Below are 7,314 nucleotides of genomic sequence, written 5' to 3'. Positions count from 1 at the left end.
TGGAAGTTCATGAGATTATACCTCAAGAACTTTATAAGGTGGCTGACAAGTCATCCACTTTGGCAAGGTTAGCCTTTCCTCCCCTCATTTGCCACCTCTGCAATTTGGCTGGAATTGACATAGAGGGAGATATCCTCATTGATAAGGACAAGCCCATCACTAAGAAAAGGATGGAGCAAACAAGAGATCATGGACCTCAACAAGAGAATGAGGAAATTCCTCACCATGAAATCCCTGAGATGCCTCAAGGGATGCACTTCCCTCCACAAAACTATTGGGAGCAAATCAACACCTCCCTAGGAGAATTAAGTTCCAACATGGGACAACTAAGGATGGAACACCAAGAGCACTCCATCATTCTCCATGAGATTAGAGAAGATCAAAGAGCTATGAGGGAGGAGCAACAAAGACAAGAAAGAGACATAGAGGAGCTCAAGAGCACCATTGGTTCTTCAAGAAGAGGAAGACGCCACCCTCACTAAGGTGGACCCGTTCCTTAATCTCCTTGTTCTTATTTTCCTGTTTTTCGGTTCTTGAGCCTTATGTTTTATTTATGTTTGTGTCTTTACTATATAATCATTAGTGTTTAAGTGTCTATGTCTTAAAGCTATGAATGTCCTATGAATCCATCACCTCTCTTAATTGAAAAATGTTCTAAAAATAAAAGAACAAGAAGTACATGATTTCGAATTCATCCTTGAAATTAGTTTAATTATTTTGATGTGGTGATAATAATTTTTATTTTCTGAATGAATGCTTGAACAGTGCATATGTCTTTTGAATTTGTTGTCTATGAATGTTAAAATTGTTGGCTCTTGAAAGAATGATGCAAAAGGAGAAATGTTATTGATGATCTGAAAAATCATAAAAATGATTCTTGAAGCAAGAAAAAGCAGTGAATAGAGAAAAGCTTGAGAAAAAAAATGCAGGAGGCGAAAAAAAAGAAAGAAAAGGAAAAAAGAAGCAAGCAGAAAAAGTCAATAGCCCTTAAAACCAAAAGGCAAGGGTAATAAAAAGGATCCAAGGCTTTGAGCATCAGTGGATAGGAGGGCCCAAAGGAATAAAATCCTGGTCTAAGCGGCTAAACCAAGCTGTCCCTAACTATGTGCTTGTGGCGTGAAGGTGTCAAGTGAAAAGCTTGAGACTGAGTGGTAAAAGTCGAGGTCCAAAGCAAAAACAGAGTGTGCTTAAGAACTCTGGACACCTCTAATTGGGGACTTTAGCAACGCTGAGTTACAATCTGAAAAGGTTCACCCAATTATGTGTCTGTGGCATTTATGTATTCGGTGGTAATACTGGAAAACAAAGTGCTTAGGCCCACGGCCAAGACTCATAAAGTAGCTGTGTTCAAGAATCAACACACTGAACTAGGAGAATCAATAACACTATCTAAATTCTGAGTTCCCATAGATGCCAATAATTCTGAACTTCAAAGGATAAAGTGAGATGCCAAAACTGTTCAAAGGCAAAAAGCTACTAGTCCCGCTCATCTAATTGGAGCTAAGTTTCATTGATATTTGGAATTTATAGTATATTCTCTTCTTTTTATCCTATTTGATTTTCAGTTGCTTGGGGACAAGCAACAATTTAAGTTTGGTGTTGTGATGAGCGGATAATTTATACGCTTTTTGGCATTGTTTTTACATAGTTTTTAGTATGATTTGATTAGTTTTTAGTATATTTTTATTAGTTTTTAATTAAAAATCACATTTCTGGACTTTACTAGAAGTTTGTGTGTTTTTCTGTGATTTCAGGTATTTCTGACTGAAATTGAAGGACTTGAGCAAAAATCTGATTCAGAGGCTGAAGAAGGACTGCAGATGTTGTTGGATTCTGACCTCCCTGCACTCAAAGTGGATTTTCTGGAGCTACAAAAATCCAAATGGTGCGCTCTTAATTGCGTTGGAAAGTAGACATTCAGGGCTTTTCAGCAATATATAATAGTCCATACTTTGCCCAAGTTTAGATGACGCAAACTGGCGTTCAACGCCAGCTTTCTGCCCTATTCTGGCGTTAAACGCCAGAAACAAGTTGCAAAGCAGAGTTAAACGCCAGAAATAAGTTACAAACTAGTGTTCAACTCCAAGGAAGACCTCTACACGTGAAAGCTTCAATGCTCAGTCCAAGCACACACCAAGTGGGCCCGGAAGTGGATTTCTGCATCATTTACTTATCTCTGTAAACCCTAGTAACTAGTTTAGTATAAATAGGACTTTTTACTATTGTATTTACATCTTTTGATCATATCTGGTTAGTCTTTGAATAATTTTATGTTCTGAGATCACGTTTAGGGGGCTGGCCATTCGGCCATGCCTGGACCTTGTTCTTATGTATTTTCAACGGTAGAGTTTCTACACATCATAGATTAAGGTATGGAGCTCTGCTGTTCCTCATGAATTAATGCAAAGTACTATTATTTTTCTATTCAACTCAAGCCTATTTCTTCTCTAAGATATTCATTCACACACAAGAACATGATGAATGTGATGATTATGTGACGCTCATCACCATTCTCACTTATGAACGCGTGCCTGACAAATACTTCCATTCTACATGAAAGCAAGCTTGAATGCATATCTCTTAGCCTCCTGATCTACGATCAGAGTCTTCGTGGTATAGGATAGAATTATTGGCGGCCATTCTTGAAATCCGGAAAGTCTAAATCTTGTCTGTGGTATTCTGAGTAGGATCTAGGAAGGGATGGCTGTGACGAGCTTCAAACTCGCGAGTGCTGGGCGTAGTGACAGACGCAAAAGGATTATTGAATCCTATTCTAGCATGATCGAGAACCGACAGATGATTAGCCGTGTGGTGACAGCGCATTTGGACCATTTTCACTAAGAGGACGGGATGTAGCCATTGACAACGGTGATGCCCAATATACAGCTTGCCATGGAAAGGAGTATGAATGATTGGATGAAAGCAGTAGGAAAGCAGAGGTTCAGAAGGAATAAAAGCATCTCCATACGCTTATCTGAAATTCTCACCAATGAATTACATAAGTATTTCTATCCTATTTTATATTTTAATTATATTTTAATTATCAAATATCCATAACCAATTGAATCCGCCTGATTGAGATTTACAAGGTGACCATAGCTTGCTTCAAACCGACAATCGCCGTGGGATCGACCCTTACTGACGTAAGGTTTATTACTTGGACGACCCAGTGCACTTGCTGGTTAGTTGTGCGAAGTTGTGACAAAGAATTAAGATTATGAACGTGCGTATTAAGTTTTTGGCGCCGTTACCAAGGAATGAACGATCACGATTTCGTGCACAAGCTGTTCTTCATGAATTAATGCAAGTACTATTGTTTTTCTATTCAATTCACGCCTACTTATTCTCCAAGATATACTCTCGTACTTAATTCAGTTAAGTCAGAATGAAGGGGTGACCCGTGACAATCACCCAATCTTCGTTACTCGCTTAGCCAAGATCCGCGTGCCTGACAACCACAAAGCGGTCTACATGATGTTCAACGTAGTCATTGGACGACAGCCGGAGTATATTCCCTTGAATATCTAATACACGGACCGAGTCCATGAGATTAGTATCTTCGTGGTATAGGCTAGAATTATTGGCAGCATTCCTGGGATCCGGAAAGTTTAAACCTTGTCTGTGGTATTCCGAGTAGGATTCGGGAAGGGATGACTGTGACGAGCTTCAAACCTGCGAATGTTGGGTGCAAGTGACAGTGTGCAAAAGGATCAATGGATTCTATTCCGACGCTAGCGGGAACCGACAGATGATTAGCCATGCGGTAGCTATACCTGGTATTTTTCATCTGAGACAAGAAATCCGACAGTTGATTAGCCGTGTAGAAACCGTAGAGGACCATTTTCACTGAGAGGATCTTACAGCTTGCCATGGAAGGAAGTAACGCATGGTTGGAAGAAGGCAATAGGAAAGCAGAGGTTCAGAAGCAACAAGGCATCTCCAGACGCTTATCTGAAATTCCCACCAATGAATTACATAAGTAACTTTATTTTATTTTATATTTTATTTATATTTTAATTATCAAAATCTCATAACCATTTGAATCCGCCTGACTGAGATTTACAAGATGACCATAGCTTGCTTCAAGCCGACAATCTCCGTGGGATCGACCCTTACTCACGTAAGGTTTATTACTTGGACGACCCAGTGCACTTGCTGGTTAGTTGTGCGGAGTTGTGAAAAGTGTGAATCACGATTTCCCACTACCAAGTTTTTGGCACCATTGTCGGGGATTGTTCGAGTTTGGACAACTGATGATTCATCTTGTTGCTTAGATTGGGTAATTTTATTTTATGTTTACGCTTTTCATTTTTATTTTCGAAAAATCCAAAAAATTTTGTGTTCTTCAGAATTTTTAATAATGAATTCTAGAGTTTCATGAGATATGTTGAAGCCTGGCTGGCTGTGAAGCCATGTCTAATCTTTTGGACTGAGGCTTCCACTTCTCATTGACATGCTTGTATGTTTTATGCTAAAGCTTGGCTGGCTATTTGGCCATGTCTAATTTTTTTGGACCGAAGCTTTCACTAAAGCTTGGCTGGCCATTGGCCATGTCTAAATCTTTTGGACTGGAGCTTTAGACTAACATTGCATGATTCCTGGGATTCTTATTAAAAATTTTGTATCCCTTTATTTTCTTTTTCCAAATAATTTTCAAAAAATACAAAAAAATTTAATAAAATCATAAAACCAAAAATATTTTGCGTTTCTTGTTTGAGTCTAGTGTCAAATTTTAAGTTTGGTGTCAATTGCATCTTTTTAATTTTTCTTTAAATTTTCAAAAATTCATCATGTGTTCTTCTTTGATCTTCAAATTGTTCTTGATGATTTTCCTTGTTTGATCTTTGATTTTTCTTGTTTTGTGTCTTTCCTTGTTTTTCATATGCATTTTCAATTTCATAGTGTCTAAACATTAAAAATTTTTAAGTTTGGTGTCTTGCATGACTTTCTTTTCTTAAAAATTTTCAAAAATATGTTCTTGATGTTCATCATGATCTTCAAAGTGTTCTTGGTGTTCATCTTGACATTCAAAGTGTTCTTGCATGCATTAGTCCTTTTGATTTTAATTTCTTATGTTTTGTTTCATTTTGGTATTTTTCTCTCTCCTTATTAAAAATTAAAAAATCAATAAAATATCTTTCCCTTATTTTGCTCATAATTTTCGAAATTTTAGATTGATTTAGTCAAAACTTTTCAAAATTTGGTTGTTTCTTATTAGTCAAGTCAAAATTTCAATTTAAAAATTCTATCTTTGCAAATATTTTTCAAAAATCAAATCCTTTTCATTTTTCTTCTCAATATTTTCAAAAATTTTAAAATTTACTTTCAAAATCTTTTTCCTATTTTTATTTCATATTTTCGAAATTAATGCTAACAATTAATGTTTTGAGTAAAAAATTTTCAAGTTGTTACTTGCCTATTAAGAAAGGATCAATCTTTAAATTCTAGAATCATATCTTTTAGTTTCTTGTTAGTCAAGTAATCAACTTTAATTTCAAAAATCAAATCTTTTTAATTTCCTTTTCAAATCTTTTTCAAAATAAATTTCAATCATATCTTTGTCAAAACTTAATTTCAAAATATTTTTCTAACTTCTTATCTTTTCAAAATTGATTTTCAAATCTTTTTCAATTAACTACTTGACTTTTTGTTTGATTTTAAAAGTTACTATTTTTTATCTTTTTCAAAACCACCTAACTACTTTTCTCTCTCTGGTTTTCGAAAATCACTAACCCCTTTTTCAAAATTCTTTTTAATTAACTAATTGTTTTAAATTCTAATTTTATTTTATTTTCCTTCTTAAATTCGAATTCTAACTAATAATTAAAATAAAAATAAAAATATTTTTCTTTTCTTTTAAATTAATATTCAAATTTCTTCTCTTTCTCATCTCTTTCTATTTATTTATTTATTTACTAACACTTCTCTTCTTCTTATAATTCGAACCCTCTCCCTCTCTCTGTGTTCGAATTCTCCTTCTTCTTCCTTCTTCATTCTATTCTTATATTCTTCTACTCACATAAAGGAATCTCTATAATGTGACATAAAGGATTCCTATTCTTTTCTGTTCTCTTCTTTTTCATATGAGCAGGAGCAAGGATAAGAACATTCTTGTTGAAGTTGATCCTGAACCTGAAAGGACTCTAAAGAGGAAACTAAGAGAAGCTAAAGCACAACACTCTGGAGAGGACCTAACAGAAATTTTCGAAAAAGAAGTAGTTATGGCAGCCAAAAATAACAACAATGGTGGAGATGCAAGGAAGATGCTTGGTGACTTTACTGCACCCACTTCTGACTTCTATGGAAGAAGCATCTCAATTCCTGCAATTGGAGCAAACAACTTTGAGCTTAAGCCTCAATTAGTTTCTCTAATGCAGCAGAATTGCAAGTTTCATGGACTTCCATTGGAAGATCCTCATCAGTTCCTAGCTGAATTCTTACAAATCTGTGACACTGTTAAGACCAATGGGGTTAATCTTAAGGTCTACAGACTTATGCTTTTCCCCTTTGCTGTAAGAGATAGAACTAGAACATGGTTGGACTCACAACCTAAAGAGAGTCTGAACTCTTGGGAAAAGTTGGTCAATGCTTTCTTGGCCAAATTCTTTCCACCTCAAAAGTTAAGCAAGCTTAGAGTGGAAGTCCAAACCTTCAGACAGAAGGAAGGCGAGTCCCTCTATGAAGCTTGGGAAAGATACAAGCAATTGATCAGAAGGTGTCCTTCTGACATGCTTTCAGAATGGAGCATCTTATGTATATTCTATGATGGTCTATCTGAATTGTCCAAGATGTCATTGGACCACTCTGCTGGTGGATCTCTTCATCTGAAGAAGACGCCTGCAGAAGCCCAGGAACTCATTGAAATGGTTGCAAATAACCAATTCATGTACACTTCTGAAAGAAATCCTGTGAATAATGGGACAACTCAAAAGAAAGGAGTTTTTGAGATTGATACTCTGAATGTAATATTGGCTCAGAATAAAATATTAACTCAGCAAGTCAATATGATTTCTCAGAGTCTGACTAGAATGCAAGCTGCATCCGGCAGTACTAAAGAAGCTTCCTCTGAAGAAGAAGCTTATGACCCTGAGAATCCTGCAATGGAAGAGGTGAATTACATGGGAGAATCCTACGGAAACACCTATAATCCTTCATGGAGAAATCATCCAAATTTCTCATGGAAGGATCAACAGAAGCCTAATCAAGGCTTCAATAATAATAATGGTGGAAGAAATAGGTTTGGCAATAGCAAGCCTTTTCCATCATCTTCTAAGCAACAGACAGAAAATTCTAAGCAGAGCTTCTCTGACTTAA

This window comes from Arachis ipaensis, chromosome B10 (assembly GCF_000816755.2).
Source record: "Arachis ipaensis cultivar K30076 chromosome B10, Araip1.1, whole genome shotgun sequence".
In the NCBI taxonomy this organism is placed as follows: domain Eukaryota; kingdom Viridiplantae; phylum Streptophyta; class Magnoliopsida; order Fabales; family Fabaceae; genus Arachis; species Arachis ipaensis.
Note: the sequence above shows the minus strand (reverse complement) of the source record.